Source organism: Phoca vitulina, unplaced genomic scaffold, assembly GCF_004348235.1.
Source record: "Phoca vitulina isolate PV1807 unplaced genomic scaffold, GSC_HSeal_1.0 scaffold19, whole genome shotgun sequence".
Lineage (NCBI taxonomy): Eukaryota > Metazoa > Chordata > Mammalia > Carnivora > Phocidae > Phoca > Phoca vitulina.
The window spans coordinates 28,679,720-28,700,452 of record NW_022589722.1 but is presented as its reverse complement, the minus strand read 5'-3'; the positions used below and the strand labels follow the sequence as shown (position 1 = coordinate 28,700,452).

General features: G+C 48.4%; 1 protein-coding gene across 7 annotated transcripts in view; it reads left to right on the top strand.

The window, feature by feature from the left end:
* PACSIN2 (protein kinase C and casein kinase substrate in neurons 2) overlaps positions 1-20,733 on the top strand; it is a 131,807-nt gene that overhangs the window by 71,195 nt on the left and 39,879 nt on the right. The gene's annotated exons all lie outside the window — the stretch shown is intronic.

Below are 20,733 nucleotides of genomic sequence, written 5' to 3'. Positions count from 1 at the left end.
CTTTCTCTGGATCCTTCAGAACCATCTCTGTTTTCGTTCTTAGGCCTTAGGAATGCACTGCTGAGTATTTGCGCCTCATATCTTCTGCTTCTTGGTGAGTCCAGGAAGCAGGTTAGAAACTAAATCCCTAGTGCGGATTGAGAGTGAGGGGTTTCAAGAGACCCTGCGTGTGCTCACCTGAAGTGATTGCTTGCCATGCTTTGAAACCAGGTACACCCTGCTTGCACCACGTGGCATCAGTTCCTAGTGCTGTCAGTTTGAATCTAGCACTTAGCGAGATGGTTTTGTTTTACTTCGCACAAGTGTGGGCAGGGGGTGGTGAGGACATGATCTGGGGCAAGTCTGCTGGGTGAGAAGAGGGGAGCCTTCTGGAAGTGGGGTCCAGGCCCCCAAGCAGGGAGGAGAAGCTGCTCCGGCTTCCTATAGCTGGTCCCAGACAGTGTGGGACCCTTGTTGGTGCTGGACTTTCCTGCCTCTTGGGGCTGCGTGGGGTCAGTGGAAAGGGTTTGGGGCCCCACGTCCCTGCTCCTTACCCACAGTGGACCTTGGACAAGTCTGGGTCGGCGGGGAGAGCTGAGCTCGAGAAATGCAGGGCGCAATTGCTGCTGGGTACATGCTTGTAGAACCACTGAGCCCGAGAACCTGGGCAGGGGGGCAGGGATGGACACTGGTGGGATGGAAGTTCAAAGAGTGAGGTCATTTTGTTTTATGCTCAAGATTCTTTCACAACGCCTGGGTCTTCGCTTCTGCTGCTGTCTGCCTGGTGGCAGCCACTGTCCCCTCTCACCGGGCAGCACTGCAGTGGCTGAATGGCCACTCCCCAGAGCGCCAGGCAGGCCTTCCTGCCTTTAGGCTCGAGCTTCCTTTTGCCACGTGCCTTCCCCCTGGAGGCCCTCATGGCCTTCAGCTTTGTCTCGGATGTCACCTGTTCAATGAGACCTTCTCTGGCCACTCAGCTTAAAAGCTCAGCCTCCTTTCCGCCTTCACCCTCATCCCTCTTCCTTGCTGTGTTTCTCCACATAGCAGCTACTCTGATTTAATCTTTGTTGGTCACTTGCACTAGAACGTAACTCCATGAGGATGGGGCTTTTCTTCTCCACACCATGTTGGATTCCCCAGCACCCAGAGCATAGTGTGACTGCAGGTACTGAAAGAATGGAAAGCAAACAGTAGGTGGGCAGTTACCATTGTATTCCCAAGGGATATGTGCTAATTCAATGAAAAGTAAAACCCCCTTTTGATGACTGCTTTTATTTAATAAAAAAGTCCTCTTCGTTTCTCGTTTTGACACAAAACGCATAATATACATTTGCACTGCAAACTTTGAACCAGTGCCAGCCCCAGTCCATCCTGTGCTGTACTCCCAGGCTCCCCTTAGCATGTCCGAGTCTAAATAGAACTTGAAGATCACCTCCTTTATGAACAAGAAAACTGAAGTCCCAAGGAGTCTTACACTGAGTCCAAGGTCATTCTGCTCCATCTCGTCAGATTTGCACCAGAGCCAGGAAGGGGAACCAACATTTATTTTTTGCCACATAGGAGACAGGCACATCCTTGTATTATCTAAGCTAATCTTCATTCAGAAGCCTGCAGGGTGCTCCTCATCATCCCTGTTTTATGAGTGGTATATCAGAGGCACAGAGCAGTAATGTGATTTGCTGGGGCACATGGCTAAGAAGACTCAGATGGCTGGGTCAGTCCCCTTCCTAGCCAGTGCTCTTGGGGACAGCCCTGGAGCCCCTCATGGGATGCACAGGGAATGTCCTCCTCAGCTCTGGTGGTGAGCATGTAGAGCATGCTTTCCAGATCTTCTGTTGGATGCTGCTGTTGGTCAGGCACCTGTTCCCACTGGCTCAGTGTGTTCCAGTTTTCCTGCTGTGAGCATGTTCTCAGGTTGACCTTTGTCTCTGTGGGCAACACTTTCCCCTGCTCAAAGCTGATGTGTGTTTAAGAGGTTCTCCTGGGCTTTTGGTAACAGACTAAATTGAAATCTCAGTGATTATGGGGCTTGATGAATAATTTATGTTGCAAAAGATTTTAAAATTAGCCCTAAATAAGCAAAGTAAATTTTAAGAGATTGCCTAAGTGCAGTTAACTTCATTGAAACTGGTCACCAACTGGCAGCAAAGCTTTTTGCAAACAAGTTTTTCTGGTGCTCTGACTCCAGACAAAATTGTAGATGAGTGTGTAGTATGTCCAAAACAGGTCTTTGGGCACGTGGAAGAGTGGCAGTTTGCACAGGAGAATAATTATTTTCACATGAAAAAGAGAGAAGGGCTTATAGTGAGTAGGGTGGGGGGGCGGGGAACAGACTAGGAGGCAGGTCCTGGGCTAAGGAGGAATAACACAGATACCACAGGACTGCGGTTTCCTAGAAATTCCCTCCCTGGCTCCGTTCTTCCTTCAGCGACTGTCTCTGGGCAGCTAAAGGTACGTGACAGGCTCCAGGGTACCCCCAGGAGCTAACAGCCTGGTTGGGGAAATAGGGATATAACCAAATATGGTACCGTAGAGAAACTGTACTGGGACGGTGGTGGGCAGAGGGTCCTTGCTGTGGTTGGGGGTGCTCCTCAGAGGAGGTTAACACTCAAACTGGGCCTTGCAGGATGGGTAGGAGTTGACAAGGATGGGCAGGCTCAGGCAGCAGTGTGCTGCACCTGTGGTTATTCCGAGCCTGGTGGCCAGGCGGGTAGGGTAGACCAGTGCAGGGGCCCCCAGGGCTGAGACCTGTGGGTTGATTCCATGTGCGGTCCCCAAAGGGTCTTGTGTATGCAGCTGCCACATTAAAAGGTGTGTAACTGTAGTTAGGGGACATGCAGTGGGGATGGGGCCCAAGAGAAGGAGGTGGGGGCGTGCACCCAAGTGAAGAAGGGGAAACGTGGTCACATATACAAAATGCCTTAAAAGGTTGTACATTAATGTTAGAAATTGTGCTGTAGTTCTTTACCACATTTACTAGTATTTGAGCACTCAGTATAGCACACTCTGGGGCCTCAGTTATGCTTTTTGAATTTATTAAATAAAGCCTTATTAAAAGGCTCAAGACAATTCTCTCATCATGAATATACATTCTGTGCTCTTATCAGACTCTAAAACATATAAGGTCTTATTCATATCAAGTTGCTGGTAAAATTAGAGAAAATTTTCAAAGCTTCTTTTTACTTTCTTTGTCTCACATTTCTCCAGTAGGGAAAAAGACTGGGAGACTGTCAAAGAACTGGCTGTTCTCATAAGTATTTGAGGAGAACAGTGTGAGTCATTGTAGCTCTTTGCTGGTATTTTAGTATCCGGTTTATTTTTAAAGAGTTTTGTGCAACTGGAGTTTCTTCCGTGGTTTCTGTTACCATGGCTCCATAATATTTCCTCAAATCTGCTTGTTCATCCTTTCACACACTTCAGCATCAAATTTACAATTCCTTAGAATCAGAATATCTTATTTATGATATCCAAGAATGTTTCTCCAGCTGCAATAGCATTTTGCTCCAAAGTGGAAAAGTTAGTTGTTTTTCCCTATCAGAGACGTTGGGAAGAGAGAGGGTGTGGTTCTGTGAAGGATAGTGCAGTAAGTAGGGAGGTGGGTGGGGGCTCTTAGGAGGCTCCCACTGGTGGGCTAAGCAGAGGACCAGTGTCATCTGTGTGGAACCACTTCCCCTTTAGATCCCACAGTTGGGGATACAGGATGGGCAAGTTGCCATGTTTGCTTGGGACATGCGGCCATTGGATGTTTTGGCCCAGACATCCAATACACTCTTGGTTCTTGGTTCTCCTTCAGTGTGAGTGTATGTCCTCTCACTCTATTTATTCATTTATTTTTAGACTTGATTGAGGCTTCCACCCTGGGAAGGGCTCTTGTTTTTAAGAATCCACAGTCAAGGGGTGCCTGGGTGGCTCAGTCATTAAGCGTCTGCCTTCGGCTCAGGTCATGATCCCAGGGTCCTGGGATCAAGCCCCGCATCGGGCTCCCTGCTCCACGGGAAGCCTGCTTCTCTCTCTCCCACCCCCTCTGCCTGTGTTCCCTTTCTCACTGTGTCTCTGTCAAATAAATAATAAAAAATCTTAAAAAAAAAAAAAAAAAAAAAAAGGAATCCACAGTCAAAAGAGAAACAGTGCTGGTCCTGGCAGTCAAATGCCCTCTCTTCCTGGCATTTAAGATTATTCAAGGAGACACTTTCCTGCATTTCATTGCTTTGAGGAATGTCTATTTCTTAAAGGATTGTTCAGGATTTAAAAGAAAGTCCCAGAATAATATGGAATCATAGAGATAGTTTGTTTCCAATCTGTTAAAGTCTTTGTCCTCTTTGACTTTTGGGGGCTAACCACTTTTCCTCTGACACATAAATATGGTATCAAACTAGGTTCTGGTAGGGTGCCTGGGTGGCTCAGTCTGTTAAGCGTCTGCCTTTGGCTCAGGTCGTGATCCCAGGGTCCTGGGATTGAGCCCCGCATCGGGCTCCCTGCTCAGTGGGGAGTCTGCTCCTCACTCTGCCTCTGCTCCCCCTGCTTATGCTCTCTCTCTCTCTCTCTCTCTCTCTCTCAAATAAATAAATGAAATCTTTTTTTAAAAAAAACCCAGCTAGGTTCTGGGTGTGTCTTTGAGGTTCATTATAGGGGGCAGTCTGGCCAAATGTTTTGAAATTCTATAAATATAAATGTTGACTCAATGATAGAGCAAGTCCTAATACTTGAGAGTTTAAAGTGTGTTGTAACTGACTGGGCCTTTGGCTCCTAACACAGTTGCTTCCTCTGACTCAGAGAGGACCCCTTAACAAACAATAAAAACATACAAAACTGTGGCTTCAGGTACCCTGGGGGCTGCCCAGGAGGCTCCAGGTGGGAAGGTCTTCTAACTGAGTGACTACACAGACTGGCATTGTAGAAGAATTTACTTTTTAAGAATCACTGAAAAATTAAGTTTTGCTGTCAGCTCAAGAAACATTTTGTGGTTAATCATCTGAGTAGTCTTCTTTTCTTTCCTGTGTAATCCAGGAGATGTCAGTATGTGGCTTCATGAATGAAATTGTTAACAACAGAATGTTATTGTTAAGATCTTACAGATCTTGTAGGTTGGTGGTGTTGGGAGGTGGGGCTGGATGAGAGAGGATGGTCAGGGAGACTCTGAGGACCTCTGGGCAGAGGCCCATATGGTACCAGGGAGCTGACCATGCAGTTACCTTAGGGAAGAGCATTCTGGGGAGAGGAAACAGCATGTGCAAAAGTCCTGAGGCAGAGATGAGCTCCGTGTGTTTGAGAAAGCGGGAAGATCACTGTGGCTGGAGCAGAACAGGGCCAGCCAGTGAGGGAGAGTGGAAGAGGGCGGGCGGGCAGGCAGGGGCCAGGTCATGATGGGACTTGCAGCAAAGGCGAGGAGTTAGGGTTTAACTCTGAGTGTAATGGGTGTTGAGCAGGGAAGTGACATGGTTTAAGTATTTAAAAAGGTTGCCCCGGGGAGACTAGAAATTGAAAGGGTGGATTTTTTGATCTCCCTAACATTGGGCTTCCCTAAGAAAACATTAAACTTCTGTTTGCGTTTTAACTTTGGAATTTTAGAGTTATTAATACCACCTGCATTCCTTGTATTTGGGATTCTGTGAAGTTTTCTGGGCTCTTCTTGAAGAGAGGTATTGTGTAAGTAAATAACACTCTGGTGGTTAACAGTAGTAATAGCAAAATGATTCTGCATAGTCCTGTCGATTTAAAAATGTCCCTATTAATAGTGTATAACATTGTTCTCAGCCCAGCAGCAGCTGGAAGATTACAAGTTATGAGAAACTCAGCAAGTTTAAACCACATGGGGATTTTTGTATAGAAATGTGACCCCAGTTCCGCCTTCCTCCCTCACTGTTCCTGTTTCAAGGTGGGCACCCGGCCATGCTGTCTGGCCCTCCGAAGACTGGGTGCTCTCACTGACGCCGACTGGCCTGGCCTCCCTTCCTGCCCCTCCCCCGTCCCACCCCCGTCCTTCTCTAAGGGTTCTTCTGTCTGGGGCACCTTGCCCTTACCCTTGTGCACCTGCCTCATTCCCACGGGCTCCTCAGGACTCCGCTTGCGGCCCTGGGCAGCCACTGTGCGGTGCTGGGCTTCCTCAGGCCCCGGTGGAGAGCAGCTACGTCCGCTCGGGACTGAGCTGCTGCCTCCGCCAACAAGGCCCAGGAGTAGTCGTCAGCGTCAGTTCTCCTTTCTGGGTGTGAAGAGACCAAGGCTCGGAGAGTTTAAGTAACGTGCTCGTGGTTATCTAGCTGGTGTGTGGCAGAGCTGCGGTCGTGCTCAGCTCATTCCCCCTCTCACATATCTCTGCCCTGTTTATGCTGGGCTCCATGCCCAGCTCTGGGGTACATCTGTGAGCAAGGCAGGCAGGGGGTATGGGTTTGTCTCCCCCAGCACCCTAAGCTGTTGGAGCGGGCATGCTTCCAGAACAGGACTCCTGCGCAGGTGCTCAGTGAATGCCGAACGAGTGAGTGCGTGCACGCATGCATGCCTGTTGACATTGTGCCCTTATTGGAGTCCCAGCTGGAGTGTTGTCCCTGTTATGCCCCCAGAGTCATGCTCATGTCATTCGCCTCTGCCTGTTCTCGGAGTTTTCCATTGCCATGTCTCACCAGGGAGACAGTGTGGCCTGGCAGCTAAGGGGCAGGCTCTGGGGTACCTGGCCCGAGTTTGAGTCCCAGCTTTGCCACCTGCTACCTGTGTGGCTTTGGTCAAGTTATTGGAACACTGTGTACCTCATTTCTTCATCTGTAAAATGGGGATGAGAGTAGTAGCTGCCTCATAGGGCTGTTCTGAGAATGAACGGTGCCTCGTACCTAGAAAGCATTGAATAAATATTGACCGTTATTGTGAATTCTGTTGTCTGTGGGGACAAGACCCAGTTGAGCCCCACTCAACTCGGAGGGCACTGTCAGCCCCCCACTACTCTTAGCATGGTGTCTGGCACTGGATCAGGGCCTAGTACGTGTCAGATGGGGAATGTCCAGGGAAGAGTTCCACCCACATGGGGCACCTGGGGGCTGTGGGGGGCCCTGACCCCATGAGACCCTTGCGAGGAACAGGACTGCCGGGACTGTGGTCAGCTTTTGGTCCTGTTGTCCTGGCCTTTTCTCCTGCCTGTCCCAAGCTTGACAGCTTCCCCTGACTTGTCCTCCGCTTTTCCCTTCTACCCATTGTGTCCCTATCAGACTTGATATTATGTCCAGTAAGTTACTAAATCAGCTCAAGTGTTGCGTTACCCTCAGTAACTGAAATGACCGCTCATCACCCCCTTTGCTCAAATGCTCCTGTTAAGTTCTTTGCTGCATCTACTGTAGCCTCAGTGTGATGTTTCTAAATTTATTAATTTCATTTGCTTAATATTTTCATGCTTTTAGTCAAGGAAGTACATGCAAATACATTTAACTTACAAAGAATATAATATACCAGGAACTTGAGTATTAGTTCACATTAAAGTCTTGAAGCTAATCTAACTTCTCATTAGAAGCCACGATATTGTACATGTGTCATCTGTCTCTAAGAATAGGAATATCAGTAAAAAAATAAAATATACTTATTTCAGGGATAAATTTACTTTTGGATTTGAACTGTCAGAAACTTACATTTTGTAATGTTTAAATTTTCCCATTGATTCAAACTAAACTGAGAGATTGAATAATCCAAACCATGAAAGTGTTTTGTTTTTTATCAACATGCTGTTTATTCTTTTAAGGTGACCTACTTGCTCGTCAAAGGATTGGCGAGATGTCCCCAGCCACGTGGCCAGTGTGCACTCCATTCTAGAAGGTGGACAGGCTAACCTTACGAGAAAACCTTGAGGAATCGCTTGTGGGATTCAGAGGTGCTCTCTCTTCGCCTGCAGTTCTGACGCAGGATTAAGCCCTTTGCAGGCACCGTCCTCCCACCTAATGCTCCCCAATCTCCTGGCCACCCCCCCCAAGTTGTCACTGTGCCTGACCAGTGGCAGGGGGTCTTCATCGAGGAGCCTGGGACATAGGGTCAGAGTGCCTGTCACAGCGTATGTGACAGTCATGCCTCTTTTTACTCATTTTGTAAAATGCACTTGTTAATTGCTGTCAACTTTCCCTTTATATAAACTTTAGCATTCCTATGTGCAGACCTCACTGCACAGGTGACATCCTGTGTCCCCAACCCTGTTCAGTAACTCCTGTGATGTGGACATGCTCAGGAAGCAAGGGCTCTATGTTGACTGAGGCATGTTTTGCAGTGAGCCCCTGAGAACAAATTCAAGCTGGACTTTGGGGTCCAGGTGAGAATGTCCTCACAGGGTGGCTGTGAGGCTCAGATCTGATAAAGTAGGAAAGCACTTGGCAGCCGTGAAGGTCACTGCAGGCGCATACTCTTATAATGACTTGGCTTTAATCCACTTGAGTTCTCCCACAATCTCTTGCCAGTAGGAGGCTCTTGTGAAACATTTTAAGCTCAGAAAAATGTAAGAGTTGAATTCCACACTCTTTAGTGTGGTTGGTGGGATGCTAAGAAGTTGCCCAAGGTCCCAGCTGTTTAATGGCAAATATGGGCTGAGTCTTCCAAACATTGGCCCCTAGAGCCCTCAGTAAGAGTAGAAAATGGCTTCTAAATCATCAAAAATTAAGTTATGTTCCGTACAGTTTTGTTGGGTTTATTTGGGGCATGTGAATACGTGTGTGTGTGTGTATGTGTTTTGGCATTCCTGGCAGGGTGTACCCAGCGATTCCCTGAACCACACTGATTAACCACCACCGCCACTGCCTCCATTCTTGCCTCTTGAGGGGAACCGTGTTCAGACATTCACACTGTCCCACCAGTTTAAAGGACACTGGTCCACCAGAATATGCATGTGCGGGTAACTGGCGTCCACGTTAGTTTGAATAGAGTGAGTCCTGAACCCTCTGAATATTTTATTCATTAAAGGCATTTCCTATTTAAAATTTTGTAAATGTTTCTTTACTTGAAGTTTCTTGAAAAGAAGCAAACAAGAACCCCAACTAATCTGATTTCTGTATTTATGCAGTGAGACAGGAGAAGCTAGCAGCTCACCTGTCCCCACCACAGCCAAAGCCTCCTTTCCATGTGAGCTGGCTCTTCGATTGTCCCTTTTCCGTCCATTTCTTATTCATGTGCAGTACTGTGAAATATTCATATGAATACCTCCTAAAATATTCTGATTCACTGTGTGAAACAGATAGGACCCCCACAGGCAGCAGCATTTTTTGCCAAGGTATGTCTTGGGGTCATCCTTTCTCACTGGCGTGTGATCTACCCCTGAAATGTAGATGGAGGAGTCCAGATTGAAATCTCACTTTTTAAACTGTAGCCGGGAGGTTCTCCAGCTGTCCTGAGAGTGCATGAGCCTGATGAAGCAGCAGGACAGAAGTGGGACGTGCCCCCGTCTTGGCTCTGACTAGGAAAGACCCAAACCCCTGAGGATGGGCTGTGAGGGCCTGGGCAGTCATGTGGGACCACAAAGTGACTTTACGTGGCCGTCAGGAGCGACAGGAAGACCGCCCGGACAGCCGGGGAAATGCTTGCTATGCAGCTGAGAAAGAGCGGACCGCAGGATGGCTCGCGGGCCGTGATGGCAGCGAAGGCAGACCTCAGATGGCAGGGGAGAGAAGCCTGAGTAATGAGAGCGAGGGTCGGTGGCCAGGGCCCGGCCACGAGGAGCCCTGGGTGATTCGGACAGCTCTGTGCCAGCCAAGGGAGGGGACGGTGGGGCGGACCCCGGGGTGGGCTCAGCGGTGCACAGCTAAGGGAAGGACCCTCGCAGCGGGGGCTGTGCTGAACCACAGTGGTGCCGGCTTTCATATTGTGGGAGACCTTGCCTGTTTTCCTCGACCCTTCCCAACATGACTTTCTCTGTGGGAGGAAAAGGGCTGCTCCGTGGCATTGACTAAAACAAAATAAGATGTGTCTTCCCCCACTCCGTCTCTCTTCCCAACCATGATACTCCGGAGGCTGGGCCCTGTTTACTTTGAGTGAAGCAGCTGTGTGTCCCTGGCTGTGTGTCCCCGTGGAGTTCCTGAGATTCCCCTTCTTCTCACTAGCACTCTCTTTAGTTTGCAGCAGGTCGGTCGGTGCCCTGAAGGGCTTGGACCCCTCTGCTAGTTTCAGGGACGGTTTCCACGGCCATCCCAAGCTGTCTGCTCACAGATACTGTTTTAATCTCTGGAAGCACCTTTCAGTGTGTTCAGCCCACCCTGCTCACCCTCGTGGGTGTTTCTGGAGGACCCTCCCCTCCCTGCCCTGGCCTGTGACTTGCCAAGCCGTGGGCCTCAGTGTCCCTCCCCAGAGGGGACAGCCTTTAAAACCAAGCATCCTGCAGTGCACAAGCAGCTTTCCGTTGCTGAAGTCAACACACGACAGTGTTCCGGAGATATAAGTCACTTTATTTGCTGATCTCTATCTCTTCCTTTGAGGACTGTTCACTTGTCCAGATGAAATCACTGGAAACAAAATAGGCTGTGCCAGATATTTAAGCTATTCAAAAAAAGTGTTCCTGCTTTGTTAATGGTGCAAAGCAGTGTGTGCCCTCAGACCTTGGTCCCTCAGCGCCTACTACATGGGAGGGGGTCAGAGAACTAGAGAGAAGCAAGAGACCCTGTCCTTTCTCACAAGGGACTGACTGGACATACAGGAAAAGCCTGAGCCAAAGCTGGAGGCAGAGAGGACCTAGGAGCCTGTGGTTAGGCCCAGGGGGCTGAGCTGCAGAAGGGCTTCCTGTGTGGCTGGCGGTAGTCGGGAACTGAGCCACACAGCCCCCCTCGCCCCCTACTATGGTTGTAAACCCATTTGGTGGACACCCAACTGTTTTTCAATACCAGTGGGATCAGACTCCTGCACCACGCTACACCCACTGTTCCCATTTGATAGGTGGGAACATCTTTTGTGTCTGTACACACCGTTCCCTTCCTTCTCTCTCCTCTGGCAGCCCCCGTTCCCTGGAGAAGTGTATCGGCATCTTTGATTCTTGATGGACAGTGAGTAGTTTTCAGTGTTCTTTCTTTTTGTTGCTATTACAGATAATACCACAGTGAATACCTACATTTGACTCTTGGATGAATTCATCTGTAGGATAAAGTTTCAGAGGAAACAGTTGGGTCAAAGGCTAGGTGTTTCTCTTTTGTTAAATACACCACACATTGAGAGGCGTGTGAGAACATGGAAGGACAAACCTGAAGTGACCGTGCATACATTGCATGGTTTCCAAGAGCATATCTTATAGGCACTTGAGGCTCAAAGTTTTGAACCAGTAGCTCAGACAGAGGGATCTGAGTTACCATGCAGCTTATCAATGGTGCCAGGTCATCCCGCTGATTCCTCAGGCAAGCACCTGGGCTCCCACCCTGCTGGCTGCTGGGATGGGCCCAGCACTCGTGGGATCTTTGCCTTTGCCCTCCCTCTTCTGGAAAAGCCTCTTCCCTGTCCTTCACATGCCCGCTTGCCTTCACACTGCGGCTGTTTGTACTTCACTATGTGTCAGCCTGCCCTATTAGGATGTCAGCTCCAGGCGGGCTGGGACTGCGTCTGTCATTCACTGCTCCATCCTGGGGACCTAGCCACTGTGTTTTAATCTCACACAGTAGGTACTCAGTAGGTACTCAAACATCAGTTTGTAGAATGAACCAGTAAATTTGCCCCCCCCCCTTTTTTTTAAGATTTTATTTATTTGACAGAGAGAGAGACAGTGAGAGAGGGAACACAAGTAGGGGGAGTGGGAGAGGGAGAAGCAGGCTTCCCGCGGAGCAGGGAGCCCAGTGCGGGGCTTGATCCCAGGACCCTGGGATCATGACCTGAGCCGAAGGCAGACGCTTAACAACTGAGCCACCCAGGCGCCCCAAATTTGCCCCTTACTTAAGGAATGATCCTCCCCTCACTCTGGGCCCAGACAGTGGCTTGGAAGAAATTCTGGCCACTTCCCATTGTGGATAATGAAGAAACCAACCTTAGGTCCAGCGTGTGCTCAGGGCGAGGCCTGCAGGGCAGCACAGAGCCAGGTCAGTGTTGGCGGGAAGGGGCAGCAGTGAGGACAGCTTCCTTCTGCAGTTACGGAGGACTACAGAGGGCTTCCCCCCAAGGCTGGCCAACTCTCAGGGGAGACAGCAACATGGTGCCTTCACTCTGAATGTCCTTGCTTTAGAGTAATATAGCCTTTTGGCCTAATGACCCATTCTGTTTGTTCTTTTTGGAACAAATTAAGGGCATTAAGAGGAGCTAGTTGTACTTATGTAATTTGTACTTTTTGTTTACTTGATACCTGTTATCAGACCCAGAGGGGAAGAACGTTATGCCAGTTCCCAGCCAGGGCCAAGGGCACCTTGGCAACCTCTATTAACCTCTGAGACTCTGCATACCCTTTTAGGAATAGCTGTGACTCACCGGTGTTTATGTACCTCAGTGGCAGAAGTCACTGGAATCCAGAGATCTGGAAGTCTTTTCCTCCGCCTCATTCCTGGATTCCAGGATTCCCAGATTCCTGTCAAGTGCCTCCTAGAATGTGCGCTCAGCAAACATCTATTGAGGGCCTACTGTGTACCCAGGACACGCAAGGAGGACCACGATTGTGCATTTCAGGAGGGTGGGGAGGAAAGGGGGTGATGATTTGTACACTTAGGATTTCCTAGCTCTCAAGCCTCAAGCTTGCTGCTCCTACACCTTTGATAGGCGGACAAGGTCCCAGGCAGAAGCGCGCTGTCCCTGCTCTTGAGCATCTGGAACATCAGGGTCTCCGAGGGGAGCTAGCCTGAGCCGACTGCACACTGTCGTACTGACGACCAGCAGTTCACTGAGTGGCCGCAGCAGAAACGCCTTCGTCCCAGAGCCCTCGGAAAGAGAGCGGGGAAAGGCTGCAAGTGCTGTTCGTTTTGCACTCCCTCGGATCTTTGTCGAGCACCTTCTCTGTGCAGCACTCGGTGTGCGAGACCTGAGTGGGAAGCCAGCGGCACTCTAGGAGCCCCCCGGCCCCTCCCAGCCCACAGGACCTCTTGGTGGCTCTTTCTGTCCCTTAACCAGCCTCTTGCTCCATCTTTCTCCCCTCCTGTGTTCTGTGATAGGAAATGCCTATGGTCTTAGCATCCAGGTCACGATCTTCATCCTTACTCTTGTCATTCTGTTATCTAGACTGTCCATCAAAATGTTTATTTTGGTAACAAGGTTCCTAAAAATCAAGAAAAATATCTTTACTCATTTCCTGATTTCTCCTTTTTCATAGCTCATTCCTGTTTTATGGGTACAATAACCCTCGACTTTCTGGGAGAAGTCTTAAGAGTTTATTAGAATTTCTGTCTTGTTCCCTGAAGTATTGATTGTGTTTTCCCTAGAGATCAGCTCCAAATAAAAGTTGCCCTGTTGATCTTGGTCCTTTTGTGGTTTGGGTTTTTATTTCATTATTATTTATTTCATGATTGTGAAGATCCTTGGCTATCAGTTCATGTTTATCAAAGAAGAACAGGACTGATGTGTAGGAAGCTGTTCCGGGTTCCTAGACTGTATTTCTGTGAGAGGCTGGGCATGGCCCCAGGTGGGCTCCCTGAAGGGAGTCTAGGCTTGCTGGTCACAAATGCAGTTTTAAAAATTACTGTGATTGCCCCTCAGCATCCCCCCCAGCCCCCCAGCCCTAGCATTTCTCAGCCCCAGGCTTGGCACTCCTACCCCAGGGAGGCTCACTCCCACCCTGGCGTTTGGGATGGTATTTTCTAGGTCTTCTCCCGGCCCAGGCCTGTCTGTGTGCTTCTGGCATGTCCACCAGTCTGCTGCTGTGCCGCTGAGTTGTTACAGGTTCCTTCTTGTCGGCCCAGTGGACCGCTGGGGGGAGGGAAGGAGAGATGTGTGCCGCTCTTGAACTGGCTGCTCTGTTGTGATTTGGGGGAAGAAGGAAAGCGAGAGGCAATCCATGGTGAACATACTTTCTTGGCTTTGTTTTTTCCCATCGTGATGGGAAGGAATCAAGAATAACTCAACATACACTACCTTGTCCTAAAGGTTCATTTCAGAATCTGTTGTTTGGAATTCAGATGGCATTTTCCTGTCACCAGGTTAGAGACTGTAAAAGCCTGTTCTGGTGTGTTTGGCACACGGCGTACCCCATGAAGAAGATGGGGACTGGGAGTATGTACAGCCTTTGTTCAGAGTTAATGGAACTCATTCAGAATTACAGTTGAGTATTGTAGTTCAGTGTCTTCAGAAAGAAATAATCTGTCAACTACGGGGTGCTAGACAGTGTGACATAGACTAAAGCAGTGTTAGCTTCTTTCCCTGTCCTCGGAAAGACAGTCCTAGCTCATTTGTCAGTCACTGTACTTTTCCAGAGTTCTCCCACATCTGTGATCTCCCCTGAGCCTCTTCATACCTCGAGAGGTAAGGGTGCCAGTGGTGCCCCGCCTTACAGAGGAGGACAGGGCTCTCGGGGGACAGATGACTGACGTCACAGAGGTGGAGCCGACATGCGTTTTCCACTCACTGCCACCTGCCTTCCCAGGAACTTCACCATCCCACTGAGAAGCACCCAGCTCATTAATAAATATGCATTATGTGTTTTTGGCATCGATAGACCTATTTCAGGAATATTCAGTACCATTTGGCGTTAGAGACCAGCTTATTCCACAGCATGTCTCCAGGCTTAGCAGTGGTTCAGGCTGGCTCAAGACCCTGAATGAAGGAAGGAAGCAGAACCAGGAAATTTGCCTGACCTGATCTCCTTTGAAGGAACAGGTTTGTGGGTTCTCTTGTTATCCTTAGAAGCCTCAATTTCCCCGACTTAACACATTTCTTTAGCCCAGACGGTGCTAAAACCAGATTCATTTTTATGGTTAGAGACGTTTGTGTGTGGAAAAAAATTCTGAGTAATATTCCCTGACAGTCTGAGGACCTTTGGGGATGTTTTGGACATCACTATTAATAAGACAGCCCTGAGAATCAAGCCCCCTTTCTGAGGGAGCGGCGTCCCTTCAAGCGGGGTTTCCAGACCTGAGATTAACTTGGGGCCGGATGAGCAGAGTCCTGCTGCGGTTGGGTACATGGAATCGGATGGTCTGGCTTGCGTCCTGGCCTAGCACTTACAGCCTGTGGGCCCTTGACCAGGGATTTGAATTGTTGGGACCTCAGTTGCCCTCCTGTTCATCTTTTGCAGAGTTTTTGAGGGATAAAAATCTGTCCAAAGGTCACATAGACCACCTGGTGGTGCTAAGAGGTGCTTGGTGCATGGGAGCAGCCGTGTTACTGGTTTATTCCTACCTGGGCTCCCAGGTGGAACAGCAGAACCACGTCTGAGTAAAGGCTTGCTGTATTTGACACAAGCATGGCCGCCTTCAGCCAAGAGGCTACTTAGGGGGTATCGTTCCGTCCTTAGTTATTGAACAGCCGTGTGGTACCATTAGGCAGCTCTTGTAGTTCCTTCCTTGGTGGCCTGGGTTTCCCTGTGGGACTGAGCCTGGTTCCTGGGGTATGGCCTGGTCTACAACTGGTTCCCACTCAGGGGGCACACTCAAGTGAGCGTCCACGCATTAGAACAGAGCCCCCGTGTTTGGCTGGACATTGGGGGGCTTTGTGCAGGAAGCTCATTTGCCCTTAGAGCACAGGCCGTACCCTGTGCCCTCTCCTCTTACCTTAGAGTTATTTGTCCGCAGCTCTAGGCGCCTTAGTCCATGTGTTCCCCCCGCCCCCCCTTGCTTTAAGGAGGGAATGAAGTGATCCAGGAAAGAAGCATGCCTTGCACTGTCCATGAGTGATGGAACTATGGATGGTCCTTCTTCCTGTTCTTCCTTTCTCTGCCAAACTCTCTTCTTGAGTTCTCAATGGAAACATGGGTTATTTTTGTTTTTCTAAATTGCAAATACATTAAAAAAAAAAAAAAAAGATACCCAAGCTGATTGGTTCACTGAGACCCCCTTAACATGGGGGTATTGGCACTTTTTCTTGTCTTGTGTGAATATGTAGAGCAGACATTATGAGATTTTATTTTGATTGTCATCAAGCATTTATTACCAATTCACTTAATTTTTTTATTTTTAAAAGATTTTATTCACTTTATTTTTTTAAAAGATTTTATTTATTTGTCAGAGAGGGCACAAGCAGGGAGAGCAGCAGGCAGAGGGAGAAGCAGCCTCCCTCTCTGAGCAGGGAGACCCCTCCCACCCCACCCCCCACCGCCCTGACATGGGGCTCAATCCCAGGACCTTGGGATCATGACCTGAGCTGAAGGCAGATGCTTAACTGAGCCACCCAGGCATCCCTATTTTTTTTTCCTAAGATTTTATTTATTTATTTGGGAGAGAGTGAGACAGAGATAGCAAGAGAGAGCACGAGCAGGGAGGAGAGGGAGAAGGGTCCCCGCTGAGCAGGGAGCCCAACACGGGGTTCCATCCCAGGACCCTGGGATCATGACCTGAGCCAAAGGCAGATTCCTAACCGACTGAGCCACCCAGGTGCCCCCCAATTTCACTGTATTTACGGCACTAAAAAGGCAACAAATATTTCCTCTGTTTGCATTTGACAAATTTAATACTTGCATCTTTCCTGAAGATTTTGCCACTAGTCTAGTCCAGTTTAGCTATTTTCAGTTTCATTTAAAAGAAACTGAGGCCTAGTTCATGGGCTATTTGTATTCCCAGCACTAGCTCAGTTCTTGAAACTTAGATCTTTGTTGAAAGAATGAATCCGGCTCACCATGAACAGCTGACAATGGCAGGTTGTCCCCTCTTTCCAATTTTAAATTCACATAAGACCATTGTCACTGAGCCAATAATTTCTGGCCTCCTTTCTTCCCGTCTCCTCCATCTCTGAGCCTGGGTATGGCTGGTGTGACTCGGGAGGTCATTTGGGTCCAGGAAAAGTGGCTGATTATTGTGCCACATTGAGTCGTGGGGCCAAATTCTGGTCGTAAAAGAACAAATCTCACTGTTTTTTCAGGAGGACGTTTCTTGTGTGAGCCTTGAAGGCTGGGAGCTGATTCTGTTACTTTTGTAAAATCACCAGTCATGGATTTCCTTGGTCTCCCTTGACCCATCTTGACCACCCTCCCCGCTTACAGATAGGAAGCCCTTCTCCTGGGCGCCCTTGCAGAGGCCATCTGCCTGTAAGTCCCTTTCTAACTTGTCCCATACCCTATGGAGGAGAGCACTCTCATTCTTGCTTTCCTGGTATTTTCTTAGCAGTTTACTCATAATACCCACAAACTGCTCATTATGTGTCATGTACTATAATAGGAAGAACTTGCATTTTAGAACCACAGAACCTGGTCTTGAGTCATGATCTCACCATTTATCACCGTTTAAAACCTTCAACAAGTTACTTGACCTTCAGTTTCTCATCTGTGAAAAGGGAGTAAGAATACCTACCTCATGGGACTATTATGAAAAATGAATGAGATTGTGGAATATAGCTAAAATTTGCACCTGGAGGGAAATTTATAGCTTTAAATGCACTTATGAGAAAAGAAGACAGGGCAGAAAAGTAATGAGCTATGTATGCTTCCATGTCCAGAGTTAGAGAAAGAACAACTTGAAGCCAAAGGTGGTAGAAGGAAAGAAATTAATAAAGGGAAAAATCAAGGAAAAAGAAGACAAATATTCAATAGGCACTTGAAAGAAAGCAAACTAAAAGTGCATTCTTTGAAAAATAAAAATACAAATTGATAAATCTCTGATGAGACTGATCAAGACAAAAGGCACCAAAACCTAATGTCAAGAATGAAAAGGGGGCACGACTACGGGTCTCCCTCAGTCTTTAAAATGATCTTAGGAGGGGCACCTGGGTGGCTCAGTCAGTTAAGCGTCTGCCTTCAGCTCATGTCATGATCCCGGGGTCCTGGGATCGAGCCCCACATCGGGCTCCTTGCTCGGCAGGGAGTCTGCTTCTCACTCTCCCTCTGCCTGCCGCTCCCCCTGCTTGTGCTCTCTCTCTCTCTCTCTACGTGTCAAATAAATAAATAAAACCTTAAAAAAAAAAAAAAACTTAAAAAATAAATAAATAAAATGATCTTAGGAGAATAGTATGAACAATTTTATGCCAATAAATTTGAAAAAAAAATCACCTGGATTCCCTGGAAAACCACAACTGTACAAAATCAACACACAAAGAAATAGAAAATACATGAATGGTCTTTTCCCTTTTAACCAGAATCTGTGATTAAAAGTGCTTAAAGGAAGCTCCAGGCCCAGGTGACTTCACTGACAAATTCTGCCAAACATTTAAGGAAAAATTAAGGCAATCTTAATGTAAACATCCATTTGTGATAAAAGCTCTTAGTAGAATTGTAGTAGAAAGAAACTTTCTAACCTATGGAGCGCCTAGGTGGCTCAGTCGTTGAGCGTCTGCCTTCGGCTCAGGTCATGATCCCAGGGTCCTGGGATCGAGCCCCGCATCGGGCTCCCTGCTCCGCGGGAAGCCTGCTTCTCCCTCTCCCACTCCCCCTGCTTGTGTCCCCTCTCTCACTGTGTCTCTCTCTGTCAAATAAATAAAATAAATAAAATCTTAAAAAAAAACTTTCTAACCTAAAAAGTGATATTTTAAAATACTGTATAGCAAACATCACGCTTCATGGTGAAATGTTGAAAGCTGTGTCCTTGAGGCCCGGGTCAGCTTGGCACCGGTACAGCTGTCACCTTGGGGACTGTCGCAGTTGCCGAGCACCGTGCTGGGGTGGGTACAGGGCCCCGGACTGAGGGAGCGTTACCACATAGGGTATGTCCCACCATGGGACTTGGGCGAGGAAAGCTGGACTTCCCTTGTTCCTGCTGGTCAGCCAGGAGCATGCCTCACCTCTGAAGCCCTCTGCAGCTCCAGAGTCACTTGGTTTTGTTACTTGGCGATTCCGGTTCTTTCTCCTAGGAGTTGAGTTTGTCTTTTTGTGCTGAGCCCAGGGGCAACCTCTTCTTGGCTCCTGGCACTCAGTAGGCTCTTAATAAATCTTATGCAGAATGGACCGTCTATTTGTGTCTAAACCATGGCTGAATCCCGGCAGAAAATGAATCCCTCTGCCTAAACTTTTCAGGTGTCGAGCTGCTTCTCCGTCCAGAGCAGGCACCCGCTCCTCCCTGCACCTGCTCCCTGCAGCTATTCCCAGAGCTGGCGAGGCAGCCCAGCCAGTGGCTCGATTGGGCCACTTTGAGACTCACCTGAGCCCAAAGCCCAGGTATTTCCCAAGGAGCCTGGAGCAGAGACAGCTGCTCTGGGTAGAAGACTTTTTGTCACTGCAAATGTGGGCTGGCGTGCTCCCAGGAGGGCCCTGGCCAAGAGCATAGGATTGCTTAGAGAAGGGGTGCTGTGAAACGTGGCACGAGGGCCCAGCCAGAGCGGCCTGTCGGCCTTTGTGATATCCTGGAGTTACAATGACATGCCTCCCTGTGATGATGGAGCGGAGGTCCAGACAGCATGCTGGCAGGAAGAGTGTGCACATGGTGCCCGGACAATTGCCTGGTTATAGTGTGCGTGCCGTTGGGGCACTTGGCTTTGAAGTACTGTCATCCGCTCTTTGAATTTATTGGCCATATGGTGCTGTGTTCAACTTTAGAAGCTGTCACATCCATCAGATTAAACCCTTTAAATAGCAGCTAGATCTTAGGTTATAAGACACCAGATTTATTTAAACTTCAGATAGTTTTTAGAAAACCTCTTGGTACGATGGAGAGAACATTACCTTAACAAACTTGTCAAATGTTGTCTCTGCCATTCATTACTTGGATGACCATGGGCAAGTTACTTAACCTCCCCGAGCATCAGTTTTCTCAACTAGAGAGATAAAAGGAATGATAGTGATGATAATTACTATCTAATGACAATTACATTATAATTTACCATGTCCACCCCTGCATGTCTGGCCTCATTTGACCCTCACTATAATTCTGTGATGTGTATTTCAGATTCATCGCTCTTTTATAGATAAGGCCGTTGAGGCACAGAGAGGTTAAGTAACTTGCCCACTGTTGCCCAGCTAGTGAGTAGTAGGTCTGGGATTGGAGCCTGTGTTCCTGTTCCTTACCATGCTTCTAGACTGTCTCGTAGGGAATTGTGAGAATTAAATGTGATCCCATATGGAAAAGTACCTAGAACAAAGTCTTGTACCTTGTAGGTGTAACAGTGTGGATCACTCTGCTCACCCCACCCTACCTGGGCAAAGCTGAGGCTTTGGACTCCTGACCATGGTAATTAGGGAAGTTCCAGATCTCCGGCTGTGTGATCTGAACACAGGGTGATGGAAAGGAAGGTGGACTTTTCACCAAGAAGTCAGGGAGTCTCGTGTGGCTGTGGATGGGTCGTTGCATCACAATGATTTGTGATCATCAATGTCACAGGGGGTCCTTCAGCTTCCTCCCTCTACAAAGAGATTAATCATCCCTTTACCCTTGCCTGGATTTAGAACATTGCCTCATGACCCAGAAATGATCCCTTTTGCTTATTTGTCTTTACTCTCTCTAGCTGACCCTCACACAGTATCTGAATAAACTGGTCTGAATTTGGGGCTTCGGTGGCTGAGGTGAATCAGTCATGGGTGGGGGGGAAGACAATGCCCAACACAAGTGAAACATGGGGGTAGCTGGGGGTGGAGGCAGGTGTCCAGAGTGGATCACTTCCTCTCGTGTCTTACCATAGGGCCTGGTCCTGCCAGGTGGGTAGGACAGGCTGGGGCCCGGCAAGCCCAGAGATGCAGGGATTCTGCCCATGCTCACGTGTTCTCCTCACATGTGCTCTGTCTTCTCTCCACGGGACGAGGAAGATTGTTTAGTAAGGTTATCAGTCTGTTGGTCTAAGAAC